This window comes from Callionymus lyra, chromosome 17 (genome assembly GCF_982586985.1).
Source record: "Callionymus lyra chromosome 17, fCalLyr1.hap1.1, whole genome shotgun sequence".
NCBI lineage: Eukaryota > Metazoa > Chordata > Actinopteri > Syngnathiformes > Callionymidae > Callionymus > Callionymus lyra.
This window is the reverse complement of record NC_141834.1, coordinates 24,751,158-24,767,171: the sequence shown is the minus strand read 5'-3', so window position 1 is coordinate 24,767,171 and position 16,014 is coordinate 24,751,158. Positions and strand designations below refer to the sequence as shown.

The window sequence follows — 16,014 nt, the reverse complement described above, 5'->3', positions numbered from 1 at the left end:
AACATATTTACGTGGAGAGTCAAAGTAATCCAACAATGATTTAAACATATTTAAGTGGAGAGTCAAAGTAATCCAACAATGATTTAAACATGTTTACGTGGAGAGTCAAAGTAATCCAACAATGATTTAAACATATTTAAGTGGAGAGTCAAAGTAATCCAACAATGATTTAAACATATTTACGAGGAGAGTCAAAGTAATCCAACAATGATTTAAACATATTCACGAGGAGAGTCAAAGTAATCCAACAATGATTTAAACATATTCACGAGGAGAGTCAAAGTAATCCAACAATGATTTAAACATATTTACGAGGAGAGTCAAAGTAATCCAACAATGATTTAAACATATTTACGAGGAGAGTCAAAGTAATCCAACAATGATTTAAACATATTTACGAGGAGAGTCAAAGTAATCCAACAATGATTTAAACATATTTAAGTGGAGAGTCAAAGTAATCCAACAATGATTTAAACATGTTTAAGTGGAGAGTCAAAGTAATCCAACAATGATTTAAACATATTTAAGTGGAGAGTCAAAGTAATCCAACAATGATTTAAACATATTCACGAGGAGAGTCAAAGTAATCCAACAATGATTTAAACATATTTAAGTGGAGAGTCAAAGTAATCCAACAATGATTTAAACATATTCACGAGGAGAGTCAAAGTAATCCAACAATGATTTAAACATATTCACGAGGAGAGTCAAAGTAATCCAACAATGATTTAAACATATTCACGAGGAGAGTCAAAGTAATCCAACAATGATTTAAACATATTTAAGTGGAGAGTCAAAGTAATCCAACAACGATTTAAACATATTTACGAGGAGAGTCAAAGTAATCCAACAATGATTTAAACATATTCACGAGGAGAGTCAAAGTAATCCAACAATGATTTAAACATATTTACGTGGAGAGTCAAAGTAATCCAACAATGATTTAAACATATTTACGAGGAGAGTCAAAGTAATCCAACAATGATTTAAACATATTTAAGTGGAGAGTCAAAGTAATCCAACAATGATTTGAACATATTCACGAGGAGAGTCAAAGTAATCCAACAATGATTTAAACATATTTAAGTGGAGAGTCAAAGTAATCCAACAATGATTTAAACATGTTTACGTGGAGAGTCAAAGTAATCCAACAATGATTTAAACATATTCACGAGGAGAGTCAAAGTAATCCAACAATGATTTAAACATATTCACGAGGAGAGTCAAAGTAATCCAACAATGATTTAAACATATTTACGAGGAGAGTCAAAGTAATCCAACAATGATTTAAACATATTCACGAGGAGAGTCAAAGTAATCCAACAATGATTTAAACATATTTAAGTGGAGAGTCAAAGTAATCCAACAATGATTTAAACATATTCACGAGGAGAGTCAAAGTAATCCAACAATGATTTAAACATATTCACGAGGAGAGTCAAAGTAATCCAACAATGATTTAAACATATTCACGAGGAGAGTCAAAGTAATCCAACAATGATTTAAACATATTTAAGTGGAGAGTCAAAGTAATCCAACAACGATTTAAACATATTTACGAGGAGAGTCAAAGTAATCCAACAATGATTTAAACATATTCACGAGGAGAGTCAAAGTAATCCAACAATGATTTAAACATATTTACGTGGAGAGTCAAAGTAATCCAACAATGATTTAAACATATTTACGAGGAGAGTCAAAGTAATCCAACAATGATTTAAACATATTTAAGTGGAGAGTCAAAGTAATCCAACAATGATTTGAACATATTCACGAGGAGAGTCAAAGTAATCCAACAATGATTTAAACATATTTAAGTGGAGAGTCAAAGTAATCCAACAATGATTTAAACATGTTTACGTGGAGAGTCAAAGTAATCCAACAATGATTTAAACATATTCACGAGGAGAGTCAAAGTAATCCAACAATGATTTAAACATGTTTACGTGGAGAGTCAAAGTAATCCAACAATGATTTAAACATATTTACGAGGAGAGTCAAAGTAATCCAACAATGATTTAAACATATTTACGAGGAGAGTCAAAGTAATCCAACAATGATTTAAACATATTCATGAGGAGAGTCAAAGTAATCCAACAATGATTTAAACATATTCACGAGGAGAGTCAAAGTAATCCAACAATGATTTAAACATATTTACGAGGAGAGTCAAAGTAATCCAACAATGATTTAAACATATTCACGAGGAGAGTCAAAGTAATCCAACAATGATTTAAACATATTCACGAGGAGAGTCAAAGTAATCCAACAATGATTTAAACATATTTAAGTGGAGAGTCAAAGTAATCCAACAATGATTTAAACATGTTTAAGTGGAGAGTCAAAGTAATCCAACAATGATTTAAACATATTTAAGTGGAGAGTCAAAGTAATCCAACAATGATTTAAACATTTTTACGTGGAGAGTCAAAGTAATCCAACAATGATTTAAACATATTTACGAGGAGAGTCAAAGTAATCCAACAATGATTTAAACATATTTAAGTGGAGAGTCAAAGTAATCCAACAATGATTTAAACATATTTAAGTGGAGAGTCAAAGTAATCCAACAATGATTTAAACATATTTAAGTGGAGAGTCAAAGTAATCCAACAATGATTTAAACATATTTAAGTGGAGAGTCAAAGTAATCCAACAATGATTTAAACATATTCACGAGGAGAGTCAAAGTAATCCAACAATGATTTAAACATGTTTACGTGGAGAGTCAAAGTAATCCAACAATGATTTAAACATATTTACGAGGAGAGTCAAAGTAATCCAACAATGATTTAAACATATTCATGAGGAGAGTCAAAGTAATCCAACAATGATTTAAACATATTCACGAGGAGAGTCAAAGTAATCCAACAATGATTTAAACATATTTACGAGGAGAGTCAAAGTAATCCAACAATGATTTAAACATATTCACGAGGAGAGTCAAAGTAATCCAACAATGATTTAAACATATTCACGAGGAGAGTCAAAGTAATCCAACAATGATTTAAACATATTCACGAGGAGAGTCAAAGTAATCCAACAATGATTTAAACATATTTACGTGGAGAGTCAAAGTAATCCAACAATGATTTAAACATATTTACGAGGAGAGTCAAAGTAATCCAACAATGATTTAAACATATTTACGAGGAGAGTCAAAGTAATCCAACAATGATTTAAACATATTCACGAGGAGAGTCAAAGTAATCCAACAATGATTTAAACATATTCACGAGGAGAGTCAAAGTAATCCAACAATGATTTAAACATATTCACGAGGAGAGTCAAAGTAATCCAACAATGATTTAAACATATTTACGAGGAGAGTCAAAGTAATCCAACAATGATTTAAACATATTTAAGTGGAGAGTCAAAGTAATCCAACAATGATTTAAACATATTTAAGTGGAGAGTCAAAGTAATCCAACAATGATTTAAACATATTCACGAGGAGAGTCAAAGTAATCCAACAATGATTTAAACATATTTAAGTGGAGAGTCAAAGTAATCCAACAATGATTTAAACATATTTACGAGGAGAGTCAAAGTAATCCAACAATGATTTAAACATATTTACGAGGAGAGTCAAAGTAATCCAACAATGATTTAAACATATTTAAGTGGAGAGTCAAAGTAATCCAACAATGATTTAAACATATTTAAGTGGAGAGTCAAAGTAATCCAACAATGATTTAAACATATTTACGAGGAGAGTCAAAGTAATCCAACAATGATTTAAACATATTTAAGTGGAGAGTCAAAGTAATCCAACAATGATTTAAACATGTTTAAGTGGAGAGTCAAAGTAATCCAACAATGATTTAAACATATTCACGAGGAGAGTCAAAGTAATCCAACAATGATTTTAACATATTCACGAGGAGAGTCAAAGTAATCCAACAATGATTTAAACATATTCACGAGGAGAGTCAAAGTAATCCAACAATGATTTAAACATATTTACGAGGAGAGTCAAAGTAATCCAACAATGATTTAAACATATTTAAGTGGAGAGTCAAAGTAATCCAACAATGATTTAAACATATTTAAGTGGAGAGTCAAAGTAATCCAACAATGATTTAAACATATTCACGAGGAGAGTCAAAGTAATCCAACAATGATTTAAACATATTTAAGTGGAGAGTCAAAGTAATCCAACAATGATTTAAACATATTTAAGTGGAGAGTCAAAGTAATCCAACAATGATTTAAACATATTTAAGTGGAGAGTCAAAGTAATCCAACAATGATTTAAACATGTTTAAGTGGAGAGTCAAAGTAATCCAACAATGATTTAAACATATTTAAGTGGAGAGTCAAAGTAATCCAACAATGATTTAAACATGTTTACGTGGAGAGTCAAAGTAATCCAACAATGATTTAAACATATTTAAGTGGAGAGTCAAAGTAATCCAACAATGATTTAAACATATTTAAGTGGAGAGTCAAAGTAATCCAACAATGATTTAAACATATTTAAGTGGAGAGTCAAAGTAATCCAACAATGATTTAAACATATTCACGAGGAGAGTCAAAGTAATCCAACAATGATTTAAACATGTTTACGTGGAGAGTCAAAGTAATCCAACAATGATTTAAACATATTTACGAGGAGAGTCAAAGTAATCCAACAATGATTTAAACATATTTACGAGGAGAGTCAAAGTAATCCAACAATGATTTAAACATATTCACAAGGAGAGTCAAAGTAATCCAACAATGATTTAAACATATTTACGAGGAGAGTCAAAGTAATCCAACAATGATTTAAACATATTCACGAGGAGAGTCAAAGTAATCCAACAATGATTTAAACATATTCACGAGGAGAGTCAAAGTAATCCAACAATGATTTAAACATATTTACGTGGAGAGTCAAAGTAATCCAACAATGATTTAAACATATTTACGAGGAGAGTCAAAGTAATCCAACAATGATTTAAACATATTCACGAGGAGAGTCAAAGTAATCCAACAATGATTTAAACATATTCACGAGGAGAGTCAAAGTAATCCAACAATGATTTAAACATATTCACGAGGAGAGTCAAAGTAATCCAACAATGATTTAAACATATTTACGAGGAGAGTCAAAGTAATCCAACAATGATTTAAACATATTTAAGTGGAGAGTCAAAGTATTCCAACAATGATTTAAACATATTTAAGTGGAGAGTCAAAGTAATCCAACAATGATTTAAACATATTCACGAGGAGAGTCAAAGTAATCCAACAATGATTTAAACATATTTAAGTGGAGAGTCAAAGTAATCCAACAATGATTTAAACATATTTAAGTGGAGAGTCAAAGTAATCCAACAATGATTTAAACATATTTACGAGGAGAGTCAAAGTAATCCAACAATGATTTAAACATATTTAAGTGGAGAGTCAAAGTAATCCAACAATGATTTAAACATATTCACGAGGAGAGTCAAAGTAATCCAACAATGATTTTAACATATTCACGAGGAGAGTCAAAGTAATCCAACAATGATTTAAACATATTCACGAGGAGAGTCAAAGTAATCCAACAATGATTTAAACATATTTACGAGGAGAGTCAAAGTAATCCAACAATGATTTAAACATATTTAAGTGGAGAGTCAAAGTAATCCAACAATGATTTAAACATATTTAAGTGGAGAGTCAAAGTAATCCAACAATGATTTAAACATATTCACGAGGAGAGTCAAAGTAATCCAACAATGATTTAAACATATTTAAGTGGAGAGTCAAAGTAATCCAACAATGATTTAAACATATTTAAGTGGAGAGTCAAAGTAATCCAACAATGATTTAAACATATTTAAGTGGAGAGTCAAAGTAATCCAACAATGATTTAAACATGTTTAAGTGGAGAGTCAAAGTAATCCAACAATGATTTAAACATATTTAAGTGGAGAGTCAAAGTAATCCAACAATGATTTAAACATGTTTACGTGGAGAGTCAAAGTAATCCAACAATGATTTAAACATATTTAAGTGGAGAGTCAAAGTAATCCAACAATGATTTAAACATATTTAAGTGGAGAGTCAAAGTAATCCAACAATGATTTAAACATATTTAAGTGGAGAGTCAAAGTAATCCAACAATGATTTAAACATATTCACGAGGAGAGTCAAAGTAATCCAACAATGATTTAAACATGTTTACGTGGAGAGTCAAAGTAATCCAACAATGATTTAAACATATTTACGAGGAGAGTCAAAGTAATCCAACAATGATTTAAACATATTTACGAGGAGAGTCAAAGTAATCCAACAATGATTTAAACATATTCACAAGGAGAGTCAAAGTAATCCAACAATGATTTAAACATATTTACGAGGAGAGTCAAAGTAATCCAACAATGATTTAAACATATTCACGAGGAGAGTCAAAGTAATCCAACAATGATTTAAACATATTCACGAGGAGAGTCAAAGTAATCCAACAATGATTTAAACATATTTACGTGGAGAGTCAAAGTAATCCAACAATGATTTAAACATATTTACGAGGAGAGTCAAAGTAATCCAACAATGATTTAAACATATTTACGAGGAGAGTCAAAGTAATCCAACAATGATTTAAACATATTCACGAGGAGAGTCAAAGTAATCCAACAATGATTTAAACATATTCACGAGGAGAGTCAAAGTAATCCAACAATGATTTAAACATATTCACGAGGAGAGTCAAAGTAATCCAACAATGATTTAAACATATTTACGAGGAGAGTCAAAGTAATCCAACAATGATTTAAACATATTTAAGTGGAGAGTCAAAGTAATCCAACAATGATTTAAACATATTTAAGTGGAGAGTCAAAGTAATCCAACAATGATTTAAACATATTCACGAGGAGAGTCAAAGTAATCCAACAATGATTTAAACATATTTAAGTGGAGAGTCAAAGTAATCCAACAATGATTTAAACATATTTAAGTGGAGAGTCAAAGTAATCCAACAATGATTTAAACATATTTACGAGGAGAGTCAAAGTAATCCAACAATGATTTAAACATATTTAAGTGGAGAGTCAAAGTAATCCAACAATGATTTAAACATATTCACGAGGAGAGTCAAAGTAATCCAACAATGATTTTAACATATTCACGAGGAGAGTCAAAGTAATCCAACAATGATTTAAACGGGGCCGTTCTGGCTTGGCCGGTTCGGGTGTGGGGGTCTGGCGGGTGGGGCCTGTGGGTCCCTTGGGCCTGGTGGTGGTCACCGCTGGTGCCGCGATGGCCCTGTGCGCCGGGGGGGGGGTGGCCCGCTTCCGGGGGGTTTTTGATGGTGCGTGGGGGCGGGTGCTGGTGGGGGTGGCTGGGGTGGTGGATGGGGGGTTGCGCTGGGGGCCGTGCTGGGGCTGGGGCTGGCCGGGTGTTCTGGATGACCTTCCGGCCCCGATGGCTTCGCCTGGTCTTGGGGTGGGTGTCTGCTGCAGCGGTGGCTGTGGTCCTCTACCCGCCCTGTGTGGCATGTGCCGTGGTCGGGGGGTTTGTCGCCCTTGGTCCTGGGGGTTCGTGGCCGGGCTGGTCGGTCTTTCGGGGGCTTCCCGGGTGGGGGGGGCCACACTGGGCGGGGCCACGTTGGGGGGACGGCGGAGGCATTGGGCGGACCCATGTTACCGTAGTGACCATATACCGCCCATGCAAGTGCTGCTGTCCCCCTGGGTGATGCATGGTGGGTGGGGGCGGTGGCTGGGGGTCAGTACGTGTGATGGGCGGGGCCTCGGCACCTTAGAGACCGTGGACTGCCCATCGAATACTGCTGGCCCCCCAAACTTCCCTCATGGGGAGGTGGGCTGCGGCTGTTGGGGACGGTCTACAGTTCAAAGACTGGGGGCCGTTCCCGGACGGCTGCGGCCCCATTGCCCCCGCCCTGCCCGCACAACCGTGGCCCCCCCAGCGACCCGGGGGACCTGGGCCGGTGCCTGGCCATTGCTCCCCCGGGCTCATGCGGTGGCATTCAACCCGGCTACTGGCCGTGTCCGCAGGGTATTGGGGGGGGGGTTCCGCCACCGCTGCTGTGGTGGGTCCCCATCTCCTTGACTCGTTCCCCTGCTATGGACTTGGTGGCGGCCTGACGGTCTGGGGGTCCTCCGTCGCCCGGCCTGGCCCCGGGGCTCTATCCCCTGACTGGTTCTTCTGGCTGCCCCTCTGCCCCGGTGCCTGCGCCTGGTGCCTCCCCCTCTCTGCTTCCTCGGTCGTCCTCGCCTGTGCTCGCCCTCTCGCGCCCCCGGTGGTGGTCTGCCTTCTCGCTGGTGTTTGGGGTCGGCTCTGGTGGTTATCTCGCCTGCCGGGTCCTGGTCTCCCGCGGGTTCCTGCCGCGGCTTGGGCACCTGTGTCTGGATCTGCTGTGCTAGGTATGTGCCCTCTGGCCTGGCTATTTCAACCCCCCCCCCCTCTCCCCTCTATATATCTTCACCCGTCACCGGAGTCTGTATACCTGTGTATTGTCTACATTTGTCCCAAACCCACACCTTTTTATTTCTCTCCCGGAGCCCCAGGGATCCACCTCCAGAGCTGCTGCTGATCCAGGATCTTCACCACGTCATCAGATCCCGAGTTCTCTCCAGCACCCCCATGGACCCTCCTACACTCTCCTCTTTTCTCTCACTATATCCTCCCTCACTCCTCTCCTTATCCATCTGTCTACCCCCCCATCCTTCCTCCCAGCCGGTCAAAGCGGCAGGCCATCAACAATGAGTCTGGTTCCGCTCGAGGTTTCTGCTTCTAAAAGGAAGTTTTTCCTCATCATTGCTCACTGTACAGTGTTTTGTTTCTTGCTCTTTGTTGAATTGCTGGATCTATTTTTCCTTAATCAACTGTAGTCTTATTTCAACTGTATAGTGTCTTGAGATAACTTTGTTATGATAAGACACTTGAAATAAAATTGAATTGAATTGAATTGAATATTCACAAGGAGAGTCAAAGTAATCCAACAATGATTTAAACATATTCACGAGGAGAGTCAAAGTAATCCAACAATGATTTAAACATATTTAAGTGGAGAGTCAAAGTAATCCAACAATGATTTAAACATATTTAAGTGGAGAGTCAAAGTAATCCAACAATGATTTAAACATATTTAAGTGGAGAGTCAAAGTAATCCAAAAATGATTTAAACATATTTAAGTGGAGAGTCAAAGTAATCCAACAATGATTTAAACATATTTACGAGGAGAGTCAAAGTAATCCAACAATGATTTAAACATATTTACGAGGAGAGTCAAAGTAATCCAACAATGATTTAAACATATTTACGTGGAGAGTCAAAGTAATCCAACAATGATTTAAACATATTTACGAGGAGAGTCAAAGTAATCCAACAATGATTTAAACATATTCACGAGGAGAGTCAAAGTAATCCAACAATGATTTAAACATATTTACGAGGAGAGTCAAAGTAATCCAACAATGATTTAAACATATTTACGAGGAGAGTCAAAGTAATCCAACAATGATTTAAACATATTTACGAGGAGAGTCAAAGTAATCCAACAATGATTTAAACATATTTACGAGGAGAGTCAAAGTAATCCAACAATGATTTAAACATATTTACGAGGAGAGTCAAAGTAATCCAACAATGATTTAAACATATTTACGAGGAGAGTCAAAGTAATCCAACAATGATTTAAACATATTCACGAGGAGAGTCAAAGTAATCCAACAATGATTTAAACATATTTAAGTGGAGAGTCAAAGTAATCCAACAATGATTTAAACATATTTACGAGGAGAGTCAAAGTAATCCAACAATGATTTAAACATATTCACGAGGAGAGTCAAAGTAATCCAACAATGATTTAAACATATTTACGAGGAGAGTGTAAGTAATCCAACAATGATTTAAACATATTTAAGTGGAGAGTCAAAGTAATCCAACAATGATTTAAACATATTCACGAGGAGAGTCAAAGTAATCCAACAATGATTTAAACATATTTACGAGGAGAGTCAAAGTAATCCAACAATGATTTAAACATATTTACGAGGAGAGTCAAAGTAATCCAACAATGATTTAAACATATTTACGAGGAGAGTCAAAGTAATCCAACAATGATTTAAACATATTTACGAGGAGAGTCAAAGTAATCCAACAATGATTTAAACATATTTACGAGGAGAGTCAAAGTAATCCAACAATGATTTAAACATATTTACGAGGAGAGTCAAAGTAATCCAACAATGATTTAAACATATTCACGAGGAGAGTCAAAGTAATCCAACAATGATTTAAACATATTTAAGTGGAGAGTCAAAGTAATCCAACAATGATTTAAACATATTTACGAGGAGAGTCAAAGTAATCCAACAATGATTTAAACATATTCACGAGGAGAGTCAAAGTAATCCAACAATGATTTAAACATATTTAAGTGGAGAGTCAAAGTAATCCAACAATGATTTAAACATATTTAAGTGGAGAGTCAAAGTAATCCAACAATGATTTAAACATATTTACGAGGAGAGTCAAAGTAATCCAACAATGATTTAAACATATTTACGAGGAGAGTCAAAGTAATCCAACAATGATTTAAACATATTTAAGTGGAGAGTCAAAGTAATCCAACAATGATTTAAACATATTCACGAGGAGAGTCAAAGTAATCCAACAATGATTTAAACATATTCACGAGGAGAGTCAAAGTAATCCAACAATGATTTAAACATATTCACGAGGAGAGTCAAAGTAATCCAACAATGATTTAAACATATTTAAGTGGAGAGTCAAAGTAATCCAACAATGATTTAAACATATTCACGAGGAGAGTCAAAGTAATCCAACAATGATTTAAACATATTTACGAGGAGAGTCAAAGTAATCCAACAATGATTTAAACATATTTAAGTGGAGAGTCAAAGTAATCCAACAATGATTTAAACATATTTAAGTGGAGAGTCAAAGTAATCCAACAATGATTTAAACATATTTACGAGGAGAGTCAAAGTAATCCAACAATGATTTAAACATATTCACGAGGAGAGTCAAAGTAATCCAACAATGATTTAAACATATTTACGAGGAGAGTGTAAGTAATCCAACAATGATTTAAACATATTTAAGTGGAGAGTCAAAGTAATCCAACAATGATTTAAACATATTCACGAGGAGAGTCAAAGTAATCCAACAATGATTTAAACATATTTACGAGGAGAGTCAAAGTAATCCAACAATGATTTAAACATATTTACGAGGAGAGTCAAAGTAATCCAACAATGATTTAAACATATTTACGAGGAGAGTCAAAGTAATCCAACAATGATTTAAACATATTTACGAGGAGAGTCAAAGTAATCCAACAATGATTTAAACATATTTACGAGGAGAGTCAAAGTAATCCAACAATGATTTAAACATATTTACGAGGAGAGTCAAAGTAATCCAACAATGATTTAAACATATTCACGAGGAGAGTCAAAGTAATCCAACAATGATTTAAACATATTTAAGTGGAGAGTCAAAGTAATCCAACAATGATTTAAACATATTTACGAGGAGAGTCAAAGTAATCCAACAATGATTTAAACATATTCACGAGGAGAGTCAAAGTAATCCAACAATGATTTAAACATATTTAAGTGGAGAGTCAAAGTAATCCAACAATGATTTAAACATATTTAAGTGGAGAGTCAAAGTAATCCAACAATGATTTAAACATATTTACGAGGAGAGTCAAAGTAATCCAACAATGATTTAAACATATTTACGAGGAGAGTCAAAGTAATCCAACAATGATTTAAACATATTTAAGTGGAGAGTCAAAGTAATCCAACAATGATTTAAACATATTCACGAGGAGAGTCAAAGTAATCCAACAATGATTTAAACATATTCACGAGGAGAGTCAAAGTAATCCAACAATGATTTAAACATATTCACGAGGAGAGTCAAAGTAATCCAACAATGATTTAAACATATTTAAGTGGAGAGTCAAAGTAATCCAACAATGATTTAAACATATTCACGAGGAGAGTCAAAGTAATCCAACAATGATTTAAACATATTTAAGTGGAGAGTCAAAGTAATCCAACAATGATTTAAACATATTCACGAGGAGAGTCAAAGTAATCCAACAATGATTTAAACATATTTACGAGGAGAGTCAAAGTAATCCAACAATGATTTAAACATATTCACGAGGAGAGTCAAAGTAATCCAACAATGATTTAAACATATTTACGAGGAGAGTCAAAGTAATCCAACAATGATTTAAACATATTCACAAGGAGAGTCAAAGTAATCCAACAATGATTTAAACATATTCACGAGGAGAGTCAAAGTAATCCAACAATGATTTAAACATATTTAAGTGGAGGGTCAAAGTAATCCAACAATGATTTAAACATATTCACGAGGAGAGTCAAAGTAATCCAACAATGATTTAAACATATTTACGAGGAGAGTCAAAGTAATCCAACAATGATTTAAACATATTCACAAGGAGAGTCAAAGTAATCCAACAATGATTTAAACATATTTACGAGGAGAGTCAAAGTAATCCAACAATGATTTAAACATATTCACGAGGAGAGTCAAAGTAATCCAACAATGATTTAAACATATTTACGAGGAGAGTCAAAGTAATCCAACAATGATTTAAACATATTCACGAGGAGAGTCAAAGTAATCCAACAATGATTTAAACATATTTAAGTGGAGAGTCAAAGTAATCCAACAATGATTTAAACATATTCACGAGGAGAGTCAAAGTAATCCAACAATGATTTAAACATATTTACGAGGAGAGTCAAAGTAATCCAACAATGATTTAAACATATTTAAGTGGAGAGTCAAAGTAATCCAACAATGATTTAAACATATTTACGAGGAGAGTCAAAGTAATCCAACAATGATTTAAACATATTTACGAGGAGAGTCAAAGTAATCCAACAATGATTTAAACATATTTAAGTGGAGAGTCAAAGTAATCCAACAATGATTTAAACATGTTTACGTGGAGAGTCAAAGTAATCCAACAATGATTTAAACATATTTAAGTGGAGAGTCAAAGTAATCCAACAATGATTTAAACATATTCACGAGGAGAGTCAAAGTAATCCAACAATGATTTAAACATATTCACGAGGAGAGTCAAAGTAATCCAACAATGATTTAAACATATTTAAGTGGAGAGTCAAAGTAATCCAACAATGATTTAAACATATTCACGAGGAGAGTCAAAGTAATCCAACAATGATTTAAACATATTTAAGTGGAGAGTCAAAGTAATCCAACAATGATTTAAACATATTCACGAGGAGAGTCAAAGTAATCCAACAATGATTTAAACATATTTAAGTGGAGAGTCAAAGTAATCCAACAATGATTTAAACATATTCACAAGGAGAGTCAAAGTAATCCAACAATGATTTAAACATATTTACGAGGAGAGTCAAAGTAATCCAACAATGATTTAAACATATTCACGAGGAGAGTCAAAGTAATCCAACAATGATTTAAACATATTTAAGTGGAGAGTCAAAGTAATCCAACAATGATTTAAACATATTCACAAGGAGAGTCAAAGTAATCCAACAATGATTTAAACATATTCACGAGGAGAGTCAAAGTAATCCAACAATGATTTAAACATATTTACGAGGAGAGTCAAAGTAATCCAACAATGATTTAAACATATTTACGAGGAGAGTCAAAGTAATCCAACAATGATTTAAACATATTTACGAGGAGAGTCAAAGTAATCCAACAATGATTTAAACATATTCACGAGGAGAGTCAAAGTAATCCAACAATGATTTAAACATATTCACGAGGAGAGTCAAAGTAATCCAACAATGATTTAAACATATTTAAGTGGAGGGTCAAAGTAATCCAACAATGATTTAAACATATTTACGAGGAGAGTCAAAGTAATCCAACAATGATTTAAACATATTTACGAGGAGAGTCAAAGTAATCCAACAATGATTTAAACATATTCACGAGGAGAGTCAAAGTAATCCAACAATGATTTAAACATATTCACGAGGAGAGTCAAAGTAATCCAACAATGATTTAAACATATTTAAGTGGAGAGTCAAAGTAATCCAACAATGATTTAAACATATTCACGAGGAGAGTCAAAGTAATCCAACAATGATTTAAACATATTTAAGTGGAGAGTCAAAGTAATCCAACAATGATTTAAACATATTCACGAGGAGAGTCAAAGTAATCCAACAATGATTTAAACATATTTAAGTGGAGAGTCAAAGTAATCCAACAATGATTTAAACATATTCACAAGGAGAGTCAAAGTAATCCAACAATGATTTAAACATATTTACGAGGAGAGTCAAAGTAATCCAACAATGATTTAAACATATTCACGAGGAGAGTCAAAGTAATCCAACAATGATTTAAACATATTTAAGTGGAGAGTCAAAGTAATCCAACAATGATTTAAACATATTCACAAGGAGAGTCAAAGTAATCCAACAATGATTTAAACATATTCACGAGGAGAGTCAAAGTAATCCAACAATGATTTAAACATATTTACGAGGAGAGTCAAAGTAATCCAACAATGATTTAAACATATTTACGAGGAGAGTCAAAGTAATCCAACAATGATTTAAACATATTTACGAGGAGAGTCAAAGTAATCCAACAATGATTTAAACATATTCACGAGGAGAGTCAAAGTAATCCAACAATGATTTAAACATATTCACGAGGAGAGTCAAAGTAATCCAACAATGATTTAAACATATTTAAGTGGAGGGTCAAAGTAATCCAACAATGATTTAAACATATTTACGAGGAGAGTCAAAGTAATCCAACAATGATTTAAACATATTTACGAGGAGAGTCAAAGTAATCCAACAATGATTTAAACATATTCACAAGGAGAGTCAAAGTAATCCAACAATGATTTAAACATATTTAAGTGGAGAGTCAAAGTAATCCAACAGTGATTTAAACATATTTACGAGGAGAGTCAAAGTAATCCAACAATGATTTAAACATATTTAAGTGGAGGGTCAAAGTAATCCAACAATGATTTAAACATATTTACGAGGAGAGTCAAAGTAATCCAACAATGATTTAAACATATTCACGAGGAGAGTCAAAGTAATCCAACAATGATTTAAACATATTTAAGTGGAGAGTCAAAGTAATCCAACAATGATTTAAACATATTCACGAGGAGAGTCAAAGTAATCCAACAATGATTTAAACATATTTACGAGGAGAGTCAAAGTAATCCAACAATGATTTAAACATATTTACGAGGAGAGTCAAAGTAATCCAACAATGATTTAAACATATTCACAAGGAGAGTCAAAGTAATCCAACAATGATTTAAACATATTTACGAGGAGAGTCAAAGTAATCCAACAATGATTTAAACATATTCACAAGGAGAGTCAAAGTAATCCAACAGTGATTTAAACATATTTACGAGGAGAGTCAAAGTAATCCAACAATGATTTAAACATATTCACGAGGAGAGTCAAAGTAATCCAACAATGATTTAAACATATTCACAAGGAGAGTCAAAGTAATCCAACAATGATTTAAACATATTTACGAGGAGAGTCAAAGTAATCCAACAATGATTTAAACATATTTACGTGGAGAGTCAAAGTAATCCAACAGTGATTTAAACATATTTACGAGGAGAGTCAAAGTAATCCAACAATGATTTAAACATATTCACGAGGAGAGTCAAAGTAATCCAACAATGATTTAAACATATTCACGAGGAGAGTCAAAGTAATCCAACAATGATTTAAACATATTCACAAGGAGAGTCAAAGTAATCCAACAATGATTTAAACATATTTACGAGGAGAGTCAAAGTAATCCAACAATGATTTAAACATATTTAAGTGGAGAGTCAAAGTAATCCAACAATGATTTAAACATATTCACGAGGAGAGTCAAAGTAATCCAACAATGATTTAAACATATTTACGAGGAGAGTCAAAGTAATCCAACAATGATTTAAACATATTCACGAGGAGAGTCAAAGTAATCCAACAATGATTTAAACATATTCACGA

The 16,014-nt window shown here is 34.0% G+C and overlaps 1 protein-coding gene across 1 annotated transcript in view; it reads right to left on the bottom strand.

The window, feature by feature from the left end:
* cfap418 (cilia and flagella associated protein 418) overlaps positions 1–16,014 on the bottom strand; it is a 55,904-nt gene that overhangs the window by 31,587 nt on the left and 8,303 nt on the right. The window lies entirely within an intron of this gene.